This window comes from Hippoglossus hippoglossus, chromosome 16 (assembly GCF_009819705.1).
Source record: "Hippoglossus hippoglossus isolate fHipHip1 chromosome 16, fHipHip1.pri, whole genome shotgun sequence".
Taxonomy (NCBI): domain Eukaryota; kingdom Metazoa; phylum Chordata; class Actinopteri; order Pleuronectiformes; family Pleuronectidae; genus Hippoglossus; species Hippoglossus hippoglossus.
The window spans coordinates 18,036,975-18,058,698 of record NC_047166.1 but is presented as its reverse complement, the minus strand read 5'-3'; the positions used below and the strand labels follow the sequence as shown (position 1 = coordinate 18,058,698).

Here is a 21,724-nt window from a genome sequence, read left to right as displayed (position 1 = left end):
TTCAATGAAAACATGGAAAAGTCTCATCAGGGAGAAAAGTAGGGACCTTAAAAAAGTGGGGCCTCCTTTTAGGGAGGTGCAGAGAACAGAGAAAGATGAAATGTTTATTACTCAGTGCAGCAATAAGAACAGAGACATCATCATGGTCAATGACATCTGATTATGATGATTGCCATCTCAGAAAAAAGCAATGGTTCAGCAATAGTTCATAAGAAAGTAACAAGTTGAATGTATATATACTAATAGGCTTTACATAGTTAGACCTATAGCAAGATATATATATATATATATATATTAACAAAACGCTGCATTAAATTGTATATACCAGATGACTTTGTAGGTGGTGGCTCAGTAACAATAAATCATCCACTTTTATTTTAGCATATGCCTCCATGCAACTGTTGTAATTATGTAAAAAAGGTGATTATTATAAGGACATATGGTTAATTAATAATACAACTTCAGTTCAATGGTGCAGTATTAAGCTTTTAAATCGTAGTTTTTTTAATTAGCATTTTTTGTTCACAAAAAGAGAAGATAAAGAACAGATACAAACAACAAAACTACAAACACCAAGACAGCACGCGAGAGGCTGCAGACAAAATATACACTCTATAATGAAATGAAGATATAGCTACGTGTTTGGAGTTCACCGCATTAACCAGCCCTTCATAAAAGTGCGTCTTTGTTCTGAGTACAGGGATTATATAAATTATATATACAAATTCTGGGAAGGAGTTAAAAATAAATAAATAATAAATGAAGATGTATCAGTATCCTCAGAAGTTTGTTAGGAAATGGAATGGATGGATTAAAGTCCGCATGAAACACAACGTTTGATAATGTTGGTATTCCTATCTGTAAAAAGAATCAAACTTATGAACTAATTGCTTTTATATGAATAATTGGCTGAAGGACTTCATAGAACTGATAACCATGGAACACACGGCCTCAGCCCTGCAGGAGCATTACAGAGACACTGATTGACATGGGTCCACTTACTGAAAATGCTTTTGCATAAGAGAGCAAATGAGTAACAGCCATTCACTGAAAGCGAACAGTATGAGCTGGCAGCCACAGCATTGACTGGGAAGGTGTCAGAGTCATGGACAGCTGGAAGGACCTGAGGGAGGGTCACTGAAATCTAACACCAGAGACCATCTTTGAACCGAGACAGGGGTTACGCTCTTCCCCAATATACCACCACCTGTTGTGACAGAAGTTCCATATACCCAGGTCATGCTAGAATGATTTGTTAGGGTCTGACAGCGTGCACCGTTGGGAGCTGCAACATGGCAGACCTTAACATAAATCTATATCTTTGAACCATCTACTGCAGTCAGTGCTGGTGAGGACTGTGAGTGCAGACGTCAATGCAGGAAGGAAATGGGCTGTTTTCTGTGGGGCTTAGTCCTTTTTCATTCGGAACATATTCCTGCGTCTCTGAGTACAAATCAGACTCAGAAGAATGAATAATGTACAATTTGGCAGCTTTCTATATTTTTTCTTTAAAACTTCTATCCAGCCAACAAATTTCACTTGAACAGAGCTTGAACAGTTGAACTTTATACTGAAAATGCATTTCAATTTAATATCACATTTATATATGGGTTGAGCATGAACTGAGGAAAATGGTGTTTATAGACAGTGGACTGGTCTTATTCCAGTAGCACAGCATGACCTTTGGCACCTCCCTACAACACACATTCTCTAAAGGAGACTGTAGTTTCTGCTCAGAGTGAAGGGAATTATTGGGATGGTTGTGTGTTGCTTTTAATTTATTGTACATTTTGTGTAATGATAACCACTTTACTTTACAACTTATTCAACCGCCCCTCCCCCCTCTCTCACACTGCCTCATCTACAAGAGCTCAGGCTTCGAGCGTATCGAAGCTGGCACCAACAGCTCCACCTGATGTGGCTCAGAACCACCTCGGTCCTCCACCACACTGATGCCCACTTCAAGGGAGTCTGGAGGAAGTCCCTCACTTCTAAACAGTCCTCTGTGGCAGAGGTGCTCTCCAGTTCCAACGGTGACACTGTCACTCTCACATCCAGCCCCGCCTCCCCTGCCCCTCAGTCCATTGGCCAGTTTTTAGCTTTTTTTTCTCAAAATGATTAGTGGGTGGAGTCAGGCTCAGACCTGGGGGTGAAGTTACATTTTAATGAAGTTTAGCAATTTATTACACAAAGTAAAGCAAAAGTCTTATGAGTAGGTGAGGCGGACAGCGGTCAAAAACAGTGAAGGGAAAAAAACCTCCAATAAGGAACAGGCAGGAGTCCAAGAAGTCCATATAACAGACAAAAGGTCAAAGCACAGGGACGGCAGGCAGAGGCTGCTGGGAACTGAAGAACGAAGCAACAAACAACTTTCTGGCAAGAATCTACAGGAGTCAACAGGTACAAATACTGCAGGGCTGATTGGGGGAGTGGGAGTAGGTGAGGTCCGTCAGGGGATGATGATGGAGGGAGGGTCCGAGGACATCTGATGGGCAGTTAGTAGAAGCCATGCAGGTCCGGGGAGATGATGGGAGAAACACGCTGTGAGAAGAGTCTGGAGTCAGAGGCAAACACAGAGACGGATCAGCAAAACATCAATCACTCTATAAGCAGGAGATGATTTAGAATTAGAGTTAAGAAATTTACTTACACTTGATGCGAATATAACATGAATAATTCTTCCATTTGTGCCCAACTATTTAACACAAACTTGACTGAATTACTTGAGGGCGGAAAAAAGCGATTTAATTGTCTCCTGCATCCTTGTTCATACCACAGTCTGCTCGAAGCTATTACATCCAATTTCCACCCTGATGATTATTATGTAGTAGATACTAATAGAATAATGGCGGGAGAATAGGAGAGTGCAGAGGTAATTAGGAAGCAGTGGGTCATCTCGTTTGCCCAGAGGACGATGCAGATGGAATTACCTGGTCCACAGACAGAGGAGACAGGAAGAGCGAGGAAGACAGATCGAGTATAGACAGAGGGAATATGATATAAACGTGGCGGAGATGAAACAGAGGAGGAAATATAGAAAGGAACAGTGAGCGACTCAACAACAGGAGCGTAATGGAGACTGAGAAAGAAAGAGAGAGGTGGTGTGAGAGGAAAGAGAAAAATGAGACTTGTTTCATTTTGAAATGATGGAATGTGTTGCCGCCCCAGAGCTCTGTTCAATAAGCCGCCCTCTGTTGTCGAGCTCTGGAGGAGACAAGGAGGAAAAGAAGGGAAAAAGAAAAAGAAAGATAGAGAGAGCAAAATGGTTGTGTGTGTGTGTGTGTGTGTGTGTCTGTGTGTGTGTGTGTGTGTGTGTGTGTGTGTGTGTGTGTGTGTGTGTGTGTGTGCAGAGAGTCTGTGTGTATCCAACCCATATTTCCAGGAGCATTAGTCCGCCTACTCTGCTGCCTTCAATGCTGTTCACTCATTCCACTGCATGACTGATTATGATCAAAGAAAGCTTAACAGATCTCTACAGTTGTACAAAAAATATCTAGTATTCCAATGATGCTGCGCCATTAAAGTCCAGTTTTGCGTTTTTTGTGCTCAAGTGATCAATAAACAACTTGGTTTTATTTTTCAGTTAAATATTCTCAGTGCCATTCAGGAGATGAAGGCACTCTAATTATAGATATTCATGTTCAGTCACACACAGGTGTTTGAACGTGGGTTTAAAAGAATATTAAATCCTGTACAATGTCACAAAAGCACTGGAAAGATTTAAATAACATTTTGCAGTAATTTAAGTACCAGTTCACACATTTTTTGTAATAAATATATTTAAATAGTGAGTAGACAGATCTAGGAATTTGGAATTTTTGAGGGAGTTTTAGTTTAGCTTTTCGAATCCAGCACTACAATATTCGCCTCTTCAATCTTTTTGTCCCTCTAGACCCGCATAGGTCTACACCTGGTACCTCCCCTACTTCCGCTGTTCCAATTTGTTTACAACTCTCGTCTTTGGGTCCTGCTTGATGTGACTGCCAGACAATCCTGGTTTAGCACTGCGAGCATTAGGTAAGTCTTTAACACCCCTACACCCTTACGCCCGTCCACTCCGCTCTGCATCAGCCAATCGGCTTGCTGCTCCCTCACTGCGAGGGACAGCTAGCCACTTAACAAAATCACGACTGTTTGCTGTCCTTGCTCCTAAATGGTGGAACGAGCTCCCCGTTGACATCATGGCAGCAGAGAGTCTACACATCTTCCACCACAGGCTAGAGACACATCTCTTCTGACTTCACCTTGGTTAAGAAGATGATGTCTAATAACCATCGTCTACTCTGGTTTTTAATATAAAAAAAATAATGTTTTTTTAAGTTTAATTGCACTTATATGAAGCACTTTTGGTTTGGCTATTTGAAGTTACTGTACTTCCTGGTTCTTGCTGTTCTGGGTTTTTACCCTCATGGTTGAATCAGTTATTGTAAGTCGCTTTGGATAAAAGTGTCAGCTAAATGATATGTAATAATAATTAAAAAAGTCCCTTCTTTGAACGCCATGCACAGGCGAGTGTCTGGACTCTGAATTCTCAGTGTGCAGGTGTGTTTTAGGTCGTGCTGTGGAGAGGGGTACGTGTTTCCAATCCAGTCGTTACATACACCACAGGTAGGTTTCGATATTAGTGGTTGTTGTAAATTTTATCAGCAGAATTCTAACACTGTTTTCTTTTCTTTATAGCTCATTTGCCACTGCTGTTTTGTTTGTGATGCTTAATTGTTTATAGGCTGATTGTTGTTTTGGATGATTGTTCATTTTCCTCAGTGGGTAATTTAGTAAACTTTTTAGTGTTGTATTTCTGTGTTATATGGTTAGGTAAATAGTTATTTGACAATCTAAGCCCCATTGTGTCATTGTTGTGTTGTTGTGTAATTTCCAACCCTTTCTTGTAAATTGACCTCATGTCTCTTTTGGGTGTTACAGGTCGAGGGAAGACAAGCCGTCCTCAAAGTGGCACTTCACTGCCCCTTATTATAGTGTGTGAGTGTGAGTGTGAGTGTGTGTGTGTGTGTGTGTGTGTGTGTGTGTGTGTGTGTGTGTGTGTGTGTGTGTGTGTGTGTGTGTGTGTGTGAGTGTGAGTGTGTAGTTATTCATGCACTTTTCACCATATGCACGTTTTCTTTCTTGGGCATGTATGTGTGTTGAGTAGTCTACACTAAGACAACAAAGCTAAATATTAGTGGGTCTTTGCCCATATATTTAACCTGTAGCATCCGTATCTTATTTCCAGTGTCTGGTTTTTAAGAGTTTTGCCCTTTATCCTAAAGAGACAATTTATTATTTGTATTTCTATGTTATTTTTGAATACATTTTTGCTCTTGGGGTTCTTTACCTCTGCAAGTTGGAGCGTGACCTCTGCCCGGTCACATTTTTGTTGTTTCAATCTTTGTATTTTGACTTCATTATTTCCTGTTTTACCTTGAAACTTCTTTCCTTGTGTCTGCCTCTAACTTTAGTTCCTGTCTTTGTCATATTTTCTCGCTCCTGTGATTGTCTGTGCCTGCCATGCTGTGTCACACCTGAGCTCTCTAATCCCTGCCTCGTTTGGATAGAGGGTGTCAGGAATCACCTACTCATTCACGAACCCCTACGTTACTATATAGTGACTTCTATATAGAGCACTTTGTAGTGAGCTCATCGCTAAAAGAAGAACAAACGCTACTCTGGGCATTTTCTCTGTGCCGGTAATTACATCATTGTTGCAGGATTATGACGAAGTACAACAACAACTACAGGAGATGGAAAAATAAATTATCAAATTAAATAATTATTTTACACTTAGTATGGATACTTTTCGGGGAAAACACATGAATGACCTTCTCAGAAATAAAGTTGGTTGCTGCAGTTTGTGCTGTTTCACTTCCCTCGGTCCTCTTGTCTCTCTGCTGCGAGCGCAATGCATGATGGTATTTATTGCTTGGTTAGTGACCATTGGTTGAGCACTACCTTTCACGATGCATTGTGGGAAATAATTTGTGCGTTATCGAGGTTATGGAAATTTTCAGTAAACATTTGGACAGCACTACAACATGTTGAACTCACTATATAGAGGATTGTACAGTGATCATAGTCTCTGTGCTTCCCATTCTTCTCTGTCAGTTTCTAAATGCATCTGGATTTTCCTCATGTTTCACATTCCTCGTGTCTCTGGTTTGTTATTTCCCTGAATTTCTTTATGCCTAAGTGTTTCTGGTGCAGACGCTTGTGAGTTTCGCACTTTAACTTTGCTTGTTTGCCTGCTTGCCTTTTTAAATATGCATTATACCTTTCTTTCCATGTGGCGTCTGCATTGTGATCCCCACCTTCCTCTGGATGTGACAACTATCTCATTATATCATAGAAAATAGGGAAAAGTATAACAGGTCCCCTTTAAGGAAAGCCTTGTGTATTTTTAGTTGCAAGACTATTATAGCCATTTAAGATGTTGTCAGATCATAACCGACTAATCAGTAAAAGCAGATCTGCATTTTCCACATTTTGACATGCCACAGCGGGGAAGGCGTAGGTGTAAATATTAAAATGAGTGACGAGCTGAATTGCATTTAGCTGCCTGGTCCTGGTTTTGTGCAAGCTGGCTCACTGTCACCCTGTCATGTCTTACTGGGAGACTTGAATAAAACCATAATGTTATTACAACCCACATTTTTCCTACCACGACATGTCAAAATGTTTTGCTGTGTAAAAGGCAGAATTAGACGGGGTTGTAACTGTATTGTCTCAGGGAAATAAAGTCAATGTAAGATAGAGGTATATGTAAATGAATCTGGTTGTGGTATATGATGAGTTCATACAAGTTCAGAACTAATGTCACTAGTGAAGTGCCCATTTTAAACCTGCCTGTTTAGAACACACTGTTTTCTTGATCTGTGTTGATGCTCCAGAGCTACTTCAGAATCATTCCTTGTTATTAGCATTAATGAAAAGTGACCAAAAGTTGCTGACCGCTGCTGTGTGAAGATGTAGCAAAAGACACGTTCGCCTTCGTCCACAGACTGCTTGTTAGCACGCTGCCCCACCCCCACTGACTGCAAGGTGCCTGTTCATTAAATTTATATTATGGATCGCATGTCCAAGTTTGACCCTACACTTCCATGGGACATCAATAACACACATGCCAAGTGGGGAGCTGATAAGATGAACACTCAGACATTTGTGGAATTAGTAAGTAGGGGTTTGTGTTTAAAAACATAGCAGAAAATTCACATTTCTTACCTCTGTGAAGGAGGTTATCATTTCATCCGCATGCGTTTGTACGTTTTGTTGTTGTTTTTTATCATCAGGATTACTACTAAATGGATTTCTTTGACACTGGTTGGAAGAAAAGGACTTGGGCCAATAAAGAACCCATTAAATGTTGACGCAAATCTCAACAAAGTAGCAGAACCAGGTTTTTTTTGTTGTTGTTTTTTAACTTTGTGTCTCTGTTTGGACATTTTCACATATTTCCCAGGGGAAGGATACATAGATCTTGATGAAACAAATCAGGCATATTTAAGGGACCGATATCTACTAGTGTGTACAATTCAGTGCAGCTTCATTTTTTTTTCTTCTATGTTTAGTGCCTTGAGATAATGTATATTATGATTTGGCGCTATACAAATAAAATTGAATGCAATTAAATTTAATTGTTTGGCCTTGGCGGAGGTATTAGCTCCATTTTAGTTATTTATGTAGTAATACACTCTGATTAATCCTGCTTGTCCTGCATTATATATTGTAATATTTCAGTATCAGAAATGTACCAGCTATAAATGGCCGCCCCGGCGGCTGGATCCACCACCACTTCCACCCCCAGCTGAGGTCACAGCTCAGCTCCCCAGGGAGTAATACCTAATTCTAAATGCACCATTTGCTCCCTCAGCCCAGTACCTACACCTCTCTTTAAATCCTCTGTGCCCATCTTGTCTCACTTCATCTCCACGTGCATCAACAAATCTTTGCAGACATGAGAGGTGCCCGCTGCCTTTAAAATAGCAGCTGCGAGTTCAAAATTCTTGTGAAATCTAACCTCAATGAAAGCTTTTGCTCAGACCACACAGCGCCATCCCCTAACCCTGCTGTTTCCCACCAAAACGCTTCAATGTGCTACTCCGCTCAGGAACTTGATAAAACGTTTTGGCCGCAATCGGTTCACAGCAGCACAGAAATTGTGTTGAATGGAGCTTTTCGATGACTGACTAATGGCAGCGAGCTGTTTTTATTGCACAATATTCTCCTCCATCACTGCCCTGAAATGGTGTTCACTCCACTTTACTGCAACTTTAGGTATTATTTGTAACAATATGTATGTGTGTACTGCAGCAGCTGTAGATAAAATATCAGATCTAAAAGCGTAGGATTTAAAAGGCTGCGGTAAGAGATATAAGGTGTAAGTGTTGAGTGGCGCTTTCATGTGATAAAGAAAAATGCAACTCCTACTGTAGTTTTCTATTGCTTTAGAATTATTGTTACACGTGTACACATTGCTTTGTTCAAATGCACAGGTGTTTTGCTACAGATACAAAACTTCATTGTATAAATGCAAAGGGTTTTGCAACACAAATACATTTTAAACTGACAAGATTTACTGGCTGAATTAGTTCAAGTGCAGCTGGAGAATAAAACAGAAAAATAAAATGCAACATTGTAGCGGATCCAGAATATTTAGAACCTCCATATTGCTGTGATGGAATGGCAGACATAAACACTATTTGTTATTTCTTAATGAAACAATAATCATTCGAACACACTCAAAAGGAAGGAAAAGGAATTTAAATACTTAAGATGTTCAATACACAAAACATTCAATAGTAAGGAGCAAAACGAGATGGAGATGTGATGCAAAATAACAACTGCAGTCAGCAAAACACTTAAAAAGCAAAAGACGAGACACAAGTGATCATAAACACTAGATAAGATCAGTTAAGATAACAATGAGGGGTTGCATCGCTGGGAAACAGTTAAGTGGTCATTTTTTATAAAGCTGCAAAGGGAACTCATTTTTTGCTTGAATAATACAGTAGATTCACAAGCTCAGTATCTATCAGACTCAATAATAAATACTCTCCTCAGTTTTTATTCAGACAAATTCAAAACTAACCTTAAGTCTTATATTCTCAGTATATTGTCTATCTCTTTTAAACTGGCTCGTTTACCTTATATTTAAAAATGTCATACATATGTTTCATATAACTTTCCATGTTGTTTCTCTATTGTTGAGGGAGATGCAGCAATAAATAACTCAGGAAAATGTCCTGGAAATAGGGTCAGGACTTTGTCAGGAATGTGATTGTGATTCTGCGGAATGAGCATACTCTTAGATTCTTATAGCCTTAATTTTACAAATGTTGAGACAAGTGATAGTTTGTCTTCCACTGGAAACGTGTCTCAAGAAGGGCTGTACATCACCTTCCTCCCTGACTCACATCCTCTCTCCACCACTGACTCCAAGTGCTCCCTCAAAATATTCCTTCTTTCTCTCTGTTCTGCACCGAGGTTGTGTTTTCACCCGTGTCTGTTCATCTGATTAGTGTTAACAGGATTACACAAAAAGTACTGCACCGACTTGCACCAAGCCTGGGAGAGGGACGCAGCATGGGCCAGAGATGAAGCCATTATATTTTGGTCTCGATCCAGTGAAAGGGCTTTTTGTTTTTCACCACTTTACTCTTTATTCATAGTGATTGTTAATTTCTTACGAGAAAATGTATGGATCTTGATGTATTAAAGAAATCAGACATATTTCTGGAGTTTGCATCGATGAGTATGTTTGTAGGGTTTGGTGCAGATCCAGATAATAGTACAGGTCTGTTGGTAGAAAATGCTGAATCTGCTATTGTTTGGCCTTGACAGAGGTGAGCGCTACAGAGTGTCATTCTCATTCAATTTCAGTTTAAGCCAACAGGATCATTAAATGGTCACAGGGGTATTGTAAGAACCAACAGAGCCCAACCTTTGCACTCCTTCATTTCGGTAGCTTTTCCTATGGGTCCTGGGAATTGAGTCTTTTTTACAATGTTATATTTTCACTGTAAGACACACCTGGTAAAATATAATATGAATAATTAACATGTAAAATTTAAATGTAAGGCTTTTAAATTGCAATTTTCTATGCAATAAACAGATATACAGTACACAAACAGGTGTTTATGTTCAAAGCCATATGCTGGGAACAGATTTTGGGTCCCCTATTCACATTTTATGCTACTGCAGCAAAATAAATGTGCTTTCACTTCAGACAATTATTGCTGTGTATAATTATGGTTTCCGGGCATCCGTGGAAGGAACACAAAAACATGAATTTAAAGCAGTTTTAGGAGTGTAACCCACTTTTTGAACAAGTTGCTCAAAGGTAGGGGTAAGTATTAAGCAACACGGTAGAATGTGCCACTCTCCCACTCTGTGTTTGCTTGTTCCAGGTATTACTCATTTTACAGGGACCGGAATTTGTTTACAAAGTCGCATTATGGCGACAAAAAGAAATCCCCCATAATTTAAATCATAACATTTTAAGGTGAGGAGAGAACACAGATTATTTGTCCTATAGTTTTACTCTTCTACACCAACATTATCTACTGAAGCTCAAGACCCAGCATAACTCAACAGGCCCGTGTTGTGTGCAATATAATATGTACAAATTACAACAGAACTGTACATGCAGTTATACATTTAATACCATTAAAGTGTTAAATCCTTCAAAATTGCACATCTTACAATAATGTCATTATTTTTTAAGTTGAAGTGTAAAATATCGAGGGCTGTGCTGGATGCAAATGCCAGCCATGCTTACATCAGTAGTAAACAAGCCAAATAATCCCTCTGATCTAATACATGCTATATGCTTACAACACTACTGTAGATATCAAACAGAAAACAGAGATTATATTGTATCATGTTGCTCATTCAGACTCACCCTGGCTCTAAGGAAAGCAAGCGATTGTCTATAGCGCCCTGAGCTGAGAGTGGAACCCTGAGGACAGCTGATTATGTAAGTCCACGGCAACGTCAATTTTATGACAGCCCCATTTAATTCTATGATCAGCTTTGTACATGAGATGGCACCATGGTTGGAAACCTTCTAACGAGGCCCCATGCCACAAGCTCTCTGCCAAAAGCCTCATAATGTTAGAGGTTTGGTTAAAGAATAGAAAGTCTCATGATGTGTGTGAGATGGTGGTGGGGGTTTGCACTTGACTTTACTATTATAATATCATTTGTATGCACAGTATGCACTTCATCTTTAATTTTGATTGAAGAATAATCCTTTACCCTCCTATTGGTGAATTTTACCCCATTCAACGTTTAACATCTTTTTTACATTAAGTGCTATTTAAGTAGTCAACAAAGAAACATAAAGTACCTGAAACATAAACTCGGGTAACAATCTTTATTTAATAATTTTCTGGAAGGTTTAAATTGGATAAACAATGTTAGTAAATTTGAGGATAACAGGAGGGTTTCAGTTCAGAATGATGAGGTTTGGTATCATGTGCTTCCCATTGAAATGCAGAGATTACTCCACAGTGGACAGGAGAACTAGACATGTAATGGAATGATTTTATCCCGGTCAGCACAGTGAATGTGAGTGGTGCTCACGCCTGCACACTGACTGCCAAAATAAATAACAAGGAATGCACGACGTGAAGAATCTCAGTCGACTGTGGTTGTGTCCGACTGATGGTTCAAAATCTTTGCTCTAAAAATAACCCGTGAACACCACAGCCCTCTCAGTTTTGGCCTGGGTTGCGTCTCAGTGTCTTATAAGTAAGAAACCAGATTAAAGACTTAACAAAGATGGAGGACGACATAACAGCATCAGTCAGTTGTAGCAGTGGTATAAGAGCTACATGAAGAGTCGTGCTAACAGAAGGCGCAGTGGCTGTCCTTGAGAAATGATACCACGCACAATTCTCTGTTTACACAACCTGGTGATGAAAACAGATGGGTAAGTGTTTCTGACTTGGCACAAGACCTTTCATTGGAAAAGTGAGACTTCAGTGACTCATCAGAGAGTCAAGAGCGTCTAATGAAGTCAGCCACTATGGACAGCGTTCAAGAGGAAAACCATTGGACACAAAACTACAACATTAAACTTTGCCAAAGAACACGAGAAGAAGCCCGGTGAATATTGGCAGCGCACTCTTTGGTCAGATAGAAAAATGTGTCCTGGACTAATACAGTGACCACCGAGCTCTGGCTGTGAAACATGGAGAGTGCTGATATGAGGCTGCATGAGTGCAAAAGGTGTCGGGGAGATGACATTTGCAGAGGGCAGCACGAAAGCAACTTTTGTACCAACCAAGAACTAAATAAAATGATCACTCCCGGACTCAAGAAGCTTGGCAGGAGAGAATTCCTACAAACATGACATTGATCCCAAACACATTGCAAAAATCACAGCAGAGTTTTGAAGAAGAAACAAGTGAAAGTCTGACCTGGCCAAGTATGCTCCCTGACTTGAATCCAACACAACTCATTTAGAGTGTTTTCAAGGAGAAGGTAGAGCAACAAAAACCCCTCCAGCTAAGAGCAGCTGAGCAGAATCTCTCCACAGGTTTGGGCAATACTGGTATCATCCACACCCAGAAAGATCAAAGCTGTCAGCAAAAATAAAGATGGACAGAAACATACCACTGATTCTGTTTGTCTGTAGTCGGAATGCATATCTTGACATTCATATTGTTAATGGCCCAGGGAGGTACACGGTCAAATATGGTGGGATTTTGACCTGTGATACATTCACTATTAAATTAAACAAACAGTTAGTCTGCGAAACAAAATTAACATATCTTCTTCTACTTCCTTAGACAAACTACAGCAGCTGCCGGCAACTGGGTTGAACCGCGGGTCAAAATCAAGACTAGTTTTTAGTTTTTATTTCACCATATCGGACTGACACAGCAGGTTGTCTTCAAAGTAAAAGCACAACATTGTTTCATTGCTGCAATGCTTTACACTGAGCGGAATAACAGAGCGTTTATTTTTGAAAGGTTGTGAACTTGTGTCTGAAGATTGGTTGCATAACGAACCTCTGATATAGCCGACATGCAATATATGAAAAAATAACAGCAGTTCAGTTTTGAAACACACATGTGAACAGTAATAAAGCAAAATTTATTTCATGAAAAACACTGATGAAAATCTTGTATATAATAAATTGCAGATAAACCAAGTAGGATGAAAACAAACTTCACTCTGCGCCACAGACTGTTTATAAAACGCTCATGTATATACACACATATAAAACAGTTTGTTTGAGGACTCACTAATGACAAAGGTCAAGAAGACAATCTATTCCAAACAGTCAGGTCTAGAACAGTTGCTGCACTGGTAAGAAAATAAGAATATGGAATACTTGTTTCTCTGCTTTTTGCTTCTCATCCCAATGTAGGGTCGACTGTCTTTTATTGCAGCAGGTTCTTTAATATGGACCTTTTACTAGTTGAATTAGTAAACGTCACCAGACATGTAATACATCAAGGAGAATGATCCCTCGCCTCTGATCAAATCTTCATACATCTGCTCTGTGACTTCTGTAAATCCCTCTTGAGCAAACATGTGTTCACTTCAGTTCCTTTCATTAGAATAAAGATACAATTACATGACATTAGAAGCCGCATTACAGAGCAAATTAGTGCCGTAATTAGTTCATGAATTCATATTGTATATAATCCCAACGTCTTGGATGTGTCTAATTCCATTTAGATGCAAAACAGCGATAGCTTTACCATGATGGTGCAACAATTAAACGCTCCGACCTGCAGTAACCTGGCTCTTTTTGCCGCATTCTCGGCGCGTTCTCCTCTATCACAGACACAGGAAATGAATTAAATTTGTGATCACATTAATATCCTTGTGTAGATATAAGTGGTGAGTCATCTAACCCACCAGCTCAACCTACCCACTTACAGCTCTGTGCAGCACAGACGCTTTTGAACAAAACAGGCGGCATTTTCAATAGAGAAACAGGTTTTTTTCCTCAGACACAGCCTGGCTTGTTTGGATTATTTTACCAGTTATTTCTTCCGACCATTTTTTCCAACATGAACATTGACTATGAATTGAAGTTTCTTATTTGTTTACTGTTCGAGGGAGGCTTTTGCACTGCCAGAGATTGTCTGTGTGTGAATAGCTCTGGAGTGAGAGAGTCTCAAAGGGAAATTGTACAAAAAGACTGTGAAATCATTGATGTTTTGGTCTTTGTGACCTTTAACAATTAAAACTAGGCCCTGCCTGATGAGCTTATTAACCTCCCTTTTCAACATTTCAACCTCCTTTCAAGGTACTGTACATAAATGTGTTACCCACGGATATGTTAGTTTTTAATTTAATCTTGTAAGCCGTTATTAATGTTGATAATACGCTGGCGCAATACCAGACCATGTTTCCTGCTGAAGGCAGACAAATGGTGTAATTTGAATGAAGTATTGATTAGTTTCATTCCTGCTTTAGAATTCACAGAAGCTGAGTCAGTGGAGAAACAGAGCCAATTACAGGTAAGGAATGGAAAGGAGGAGCATTATAGCGAGTCCATAGCATGCAGAGCTGCAGCTCTAACATGATGCCCTTGAACCATCACTTGAAACAGGAAGTGCTCGGAGCGTGACCTCGAGGGAATTTGACAAATATATGCATTTCACCTTGGGGTAAACTCTACATGTTATCTTGTGACTTTCTAATCTGACTAGCAGGATGCTGGCTTTGCCTCAGCCTTTGCTCTACAAAACGTTATGTTTTGTGATCGCTTTTTTTTTGTGATCGCTGAATACTTTTTTTTTTTACATTTGGCTCCATCGATCCCACAGTATGTTCTACATATAGGGAGAGTGTCAAGTGCTGATTGATTTTTTTTTACTTGGCACTGAGGCTCTGTCGACATTTAAAAATAATGTAGCTATTCCAGTCACGCTAAGGGAACAATTATGCAACAGAATGCAGTTATGCTGAAGAAACACTATTTTTAGGGAATTCAAATGAGCATCATCCCCAACAATGAGGACAATTTGGTAATATGGGGAACAAGGAACAAATGGATTTATTTTAAAAAGTAATGTTCGCAGTTAATGCATAAATTTCAAACATTTTAAAATATCTTTACTCCCTCAAACGGTTGTGAGTGTAGCAGAGGCTTAAAGCTGCTATTTAAGAAGTGCAACACTTTAGTGAATGTAGGTAAATCTGGTTTTTCACAGTGTGATTAGCCCTGGCTGTCATGAAATCCAGATTATGTTGTGGACCGTTAGAAAAACCTCTCACTCAATAACCCCTGCACATTTTTAATACCACCAGCACATTTCTAAGTCTCTCCTCCACATAGACTATCAAACATGCCATTTTAGTCCCAAAAAAAAGGTGTTGAACTCGTTTTTTTTCTGTCTCTCTCTCTCCTCACCCCCCCCCCCCTCCTCTGTGGAGTGAATCAAAAAGCTGGCGTTTGCTTATTCTCTCCTCCTCTCTCTCAATCAGCAATTTTTCCTTTTGATCTTTTATTCATATGATTAAGTCTGTGTATCACCAGACTGTTCATTCTACATTTCAATATATGATGAGACCATCTTTGAAGTTGGCCATGCTGCAGTGGAGTCACTTTGGTGAACCCCCCCCCGTCTCTATAGTTTCACCAGTTGCCGTTGTGATGGAAACACTTTCAACACCATCGTTATTATTATCCTATGGAAATCATTTGACCTCAGGTGTAAACACACACACAAACACTCCGGCAGGATGTTTGTGTGGTAAAAGCTATTCAATAAAATCCTCTTCATCTGAACTGTGGAAAGATACTGAAACACTTCCAAGCCTCTCCACTCACATGTTAGCTATTTGCGTGTGTCACCAAAAAACTTGTTATCTCTTTCATAAACACATTTATTTGTTAGCCAGTTAGATTCACTACTCATTAGCTGTTACTCCTCTGCTCCTCAAATCTATTTTCTCACTCGCTTATTATAATGCTTCACCCTAGCTCATCTCCTCCGTCTGTCTCTCCTCCTCTTTCCAGCGCCTCGATTCATCCTCGCTCTGCCGCCCTTTTCGCTTGTTTGTCCTTACCCGTCTTTTCTCGCGCACTCTCGTCAACTCACATCTGTTTTTCCATCTCTCACCCCTCGTGTTAGCCGCCGTCGCTCAATCAATACTGTTAACCCTTGCTCTCTCTCCAATCGGTGTTCTCCCTCATCCCCGACCCACCTCCCCGCCCCCCCATCTGTCTGCACGATTTCAGACTTTTCCTTGGAAGATGAAAGGTTTAGGGATGTTTAATGTCAAATGTGTGAACAAAGCACATGGGCAGGCTCAGTCAGCGGGGAGCTGAGTGAAACATAGGCCTATAGAAAACCTAATGAGCGTGGTGAAATCACATGTAGTCATGAAGGTGGTGAGATGAATCAGAGTGTGCGCGTAAACAAGAGGTCGTGTCGGAGAGAGACGGAACATTGTGTGATTCCTATTTTGTGAAGCTTTTTACTTCGTCTAAAAATGGATCAAGACGGTTTTTGATGTCACTTTTTAATCCGTATTTATTCAGACTGAACCCTTTTGCATGACTCATACCTCAGAGTGTTGCCCTGAGCTAAAGTGCTAGCATCGGGCTGACAGTGATCTTGCCAGGCGCGTCAGGGAAAGTGTCAATGCTTGTTTTTGTCAGTACACCATGTAACCAGCTACAGGTCAGGAGGGGGTGTCAAGGTCCATGTCAGAGTACACCACACATTTGATTTTGCATAAAGGGAAAATCCCCCCTCTATTTCCCACCAGACCTCTGTCTCTGACTCTCTCCACTTTAGTCTTTATTCACTGATGAGGCATCATCCTATAGAACTAGAATAGACCAAAGATCATCCACGTTATGGTGGCTGAATTCATTTGAACATTACGAGTGTAGTGCCTGTTCTAAACCTGCCTGTTTGGAATGGGCTGTTCTCTTGATCTGTGTTAATGCTCTGGAGCTACTTTAGAATTATTCCTTGTCATTCATGAATCCTCCTCAAACAGTTGTACAACATACTGTCACTTTTTATTGTTTGTGCGCTGGACGTTGTGTGCAGAGCTTTTTATTAACAGTCTGGGGTGCAGAGTGGAGTTAGAGAACTTTGTGTTCATCCTACCTGGTTTAAGTGCAATAAAGATTTTATAGTCAATGTTTTACATAAAATGAATCTGACTTTATCATTCACATGTGTCAGTTATATCAAATTTAAATGGTTCAGTGAGCTGCTGTTATTTTTAACACATTGCATGTCGGCTTTCTCAGAGGTCTGTAGAATGAGCGACACAGTCTTCAGTCCCAGCTCGAGATAAAGCATTGAAGCAATACAATGAGCAGTTTTACTTTGAAGACAACTTGCCAAATGTGAAACTATGAGTCAGTCCCATATGGTGGAATAAATAGAAAATATTTGAATGATTTGTTTGCAATTTTGACCCATAGTTTGACCCAGTTGCCGACCACTGCTGTTGTTTAGCCGAGGACATAGAAGAAGACATTTTCAACTTGGTCCGCAGACTGAAGGCACACTGCCCTGACCCCACTGACTGCAACAGATGTTTGAGAAATTAGTAGGTATACTGTACACACATGAATAAAAAAATGTTTGTTGAGATTAGACATTGGTTTAGACACAAGTTGACGGTTTTATTTGAAACACCTTATTTATTTGCCTCCATCTGACATACACAAAAGCTGATTCTATCCCTTACTACCCTCTCTTCTCATGTGCGCAGATTTCGCCCCTGTGCCCCTTTCACCTACCCACTTCTTACCAGTGCCCCTTAGGTGCTGTAGGTAGCAGATCCAGGGCAATGGAGCAGCAGAACCCAGCGGTGGATTAGCAGCAGTGTGTGAGAGAGGCCAGATCCAGACACATTCCCCAGGGGAAGTCAAGCCAGCTAAGCCGACCCCAATGTTTACTCTATCAACCCCCCACCAGCTGCATTCTATGTCAGCAGGCACACACACACACAAGGAAAATATAACCTGGGCATAAAGATTTCAACTTAGATGTTTGCCAAGGCTTGCGGCAACAAAGCACGTGTCCATGCAAACAGGCATTCACACACATTGTAGTGTATATATCCCTGAAGGGCACACGTGTTAGGTACACGCAAATAGTCTGACACATTTATTCACACACACGCATAACTCATGCATGCTACACACATATTAAAGAATGCACACACCTGGCTGAAACCCCCCACAAGGCCCCCTTCAGGAAGACAGGAGACCTTTGGTCCACGTGTGACACAGAAACCTTCCCAGGTGTCAGTCGTCATACATGGTTGATGCTAATCAGAACAAACCTCCCAGGTTCACTAGAACAGCAGCGTGAGTCCCTGAGGGAGAAACAGAGTTGTTGCAGTCAGTGTAGCAGTCTGACCGGCTGTTCAGTTGACTGGCTGATTATCCGGCTGGTTAGTTGACTGGTTCTGTTCTTCTTCGTGTAGTGGCAAGTGCATAAAAGTACATTCAACACATGAATTTACACCACAAATGCTGTGATGCATTGAAACCCTGAGCCAATTCTCTTTGTAATGTATCTGTCGCATTAAAGCAACACTGTGTAAGATTTAGGAGAAAGAGATCTAGTGGCTGAAATTGAAAATAAAATGATCCTAATGATGTTTTCACTCCTGTTTAATCATCTAAATTGTACGAATTGTTGTTTTCTTTACCCTAGAATGAGCCCTATATATTTAAATACATTTTATTTACATCGGAAGCGGTTACTCATGTTTTTTACAATTGTCCAAACTGGACAAACTTAACACCTTTTGAGTTTTTATGACAACTACAAACTTCCACAGGTTCTCTTTCATGTTTGGAAGGGAAGGGTGAGGTGAGGGGCATTCAGCTGCAACATGCAACTTCACCACTAGATGTCACTAAATTCTACACACAAAACCTTTAAAATAACAGCGTTAAAATCATTTCTATGGTACAAAAACTTATAACAGGGAGAATGAAATGTCTGTCTTTTTCACAGTGCTCCCTGGACATCCTTTAACTGCACCCTGTAACTCCGGTGTACCGTACTGGAACATTACAACCTGCTGTATGAAATAAGTCACATACCAAAAAACTGTGTCATTTACGCCATGTTTTTAAAAATGTCCTCTGATATCCTCCTCTGGAGACGCGTTCGTGATCACACTCAAACACTGCACACAAGCTCTCACTCAAGGGTACGCGCAGGGTGCGTGGTAGCATTGCTTCTTCCGGTAGTGAACATTTAGGCTAAAAACAAGGTGTAAATGATGCCGTTTTGGGTCAAATTTGAATGTCGGGACCTACAGACACTTGGATGAAACCACACGAGCAGTATGGAGGCATTTTATTTTATTTATTTATTTATTTTTTTCGTTATTTTTTTACATTTGAACAAGGGGTTACTTCAATTGTATTGGATTTGGCTGCAACGCTATTTACCCCTGAAACTCCAAAAGGGTTTTGTGGACTCAAACTCTTCACACACCCCTTCATAGTGAGTAGATAATTAGTGAATTTAAAAATTTTCTGCGAACTATCCCTTTAAGTTAAAGCGTGTAAATATGCCTCCATAAACAGAATGCATAACCACGTTGACACATATGCGTGTGCAAGAGCATACAGTATATGCTCAATTTTGGCATGCGTGAACCGTTAATACATAGAATGGGACACAACCACACACACATACACGCAGATGCACACAAAAACAACAGGAGGATCAGGCAGGAGGCAGTCTGATTGCTCATCAAGCAGCCAGCAAGACCTGGCGAGAGGCATCAATACCACTGAAGCCCACTCTCCTGAGACCACCTGTCGATTACAGTGGCAAAGACAAGCTGCCCGGTGCCTCAATCCATTCCTAGCAGCCTCCACCAGGCCTATAGACACCTGACGAATTCTGATGCCAAGAGGGAATAAGGGACTTCACACTGAAAGATACGCAGTGGTTTGCCTCTGCTGCATAAACCATTGATATAAACAACTCTACAGAGAAATGGGCCAAGGATATAAATCTATCACTCATGTGGCGGCGTTTCAGTTTGTATGGGCACGACGAGATAGATTAGCTGTCCACAGAAACATGCAAAATGAGATTTCCACGAAGCACGACAATACTTTTCACTGAGTTGGCAAAGACACAGTGAATACATACTTAAAAACCTAATTCAGAAAGCCTATGAACTATTTACAGCATAAAAACCCAAACAAATCTCATAATATTACAATCATTAATGATGGTATTTATCACAATTTGACCTTCAGAGTTGAATTATGTTTTCTGACTATTTGGTCAAAGGACAACAATCCCATTGCCCTCTGCTGCTTTATAATTAGATACGATTAGAGCAGGACCATGCTGTTTTCTCTCATTTCTCCTCCCAAGAGAGCGCAGGACTATGTGTGGGAGGTTTACCCTGTGTAGTCAACTAACCTTGGATATGGAACGGAAACATGAGAGAAAGATGATCATCTGAAAAGGCGATTTGCACTTTGGAGTTGTACTTTAGGTTGAAGGGTAATGGTTTTCTTACCCTATCAACCCATTAACTGTATTATATGATTATAGCATATGAGTATGATTCACAAACTGCTTTTTAGTGGGAAATAATGGAAGAATACGCCAGTTCCTTCACAAAAGTGCATGGCTGCCATAGTGACTGTGATGGAAAGTTTCAGCACCACGGACAGCTCTCATTCTGTGCTGCTGAGTCCCTTTTCGTTTCTCCTCCACCACAAAGAGAGAGTCAGCTTTAATTTATTATGCTTCCTTATGAACGTACCCCGCTGACTTCATGCTAATAAATCTTGCCAACAAATAAGGCGCAGGATATTGATTTCTAAGGAGGTCATTGCTACTACAATTATTAATTGGGCAATATTCAAACCCGGAGCCACTGTATGCACATAATTGATATCCTGATACCCAGGCTCTTTCAAAAGCTGCTGATCTCACACAGTATAAAGTTTATTTGTCGAGCTATTGAAAGCTGTAACAATCCAGGCACTATGGATTTGTGAGAGATGAGAAACAAGGCCGTGCACATTAGAGGCAACAGCTCTTGAAGAAAACCCTATCTGAATGTGTTATAGAGCGAAGGATGTTCCCTCTATGTGCAATCACAGCCCCTCACTTCACTGCTCCCCCTTTTTCCCTCTGCCTTTTCAACGTGGAAGTCGGTGACTTTTCCGAAGCTAGATGGCAGAAGAGCCCCACTGCAGCTGAGAACTGCTCTGCAGCCGTCATCACCCCATCTTTGCATTGCAAATTGCCCAGTCCCATCACTCCCAATAACGGCAGCGCTCGATCTCCAAAATGAAAATCAGAGTTATGGTGGGAATACCTACCAGGCGAGTTGTCTTTCATCGGCTTGCAGGACGGGATGCTGTCTGAGTCTCACCTAGCACACACACACACACACACACACACACACACACACACACACACACACACACACCCACACACACACACACACACACACACACACACTCACACACACACACACACATACATAAATGCATACATAGACACACATACCTCCACCCCCCCTCTCTCTTACACACACAAAAACGCGGGTGCACACACACATGCACACACACACACATGCAAACATACACATACATATAGACACAAACGCACGCACGCACGCACGCACACACACGCACACACACATACATATAGACACACACTCCCTCCTCCACCCACCTCTCTCTCTCTCTCTCTCTCTCTCTCCCTCTCTCTCTCTCTCTCTCACACACACG

At 40.7% G+C, this 21,724-nt stretch overlaps 1 long non-coding RNA gene across 1 annotated transcript; it reads right to left on the bottom strand.

Annotated features, from left to right (window-relative positions):
* Window positions 1–2,127: 2,127 nt before the first annotated feature.
* LOC117777305 lies at window positions 2,128–21,363 on the bottom strand. Its single transcript, XR_004616574.1, has 3 exons — window positions 21,311–21,363; window positions 18,157–18,309; window positions 2,128–2,554 (listed from the first exon to the last, which is right to left on the bottom strand). It is a non-coding gene; the product is annotated as an uncharacterized LOC117777305 (long non-coding RNA).
* Between the last annotated feature and the right edge of the window lie 361 nt (window positions 21,364–21,724).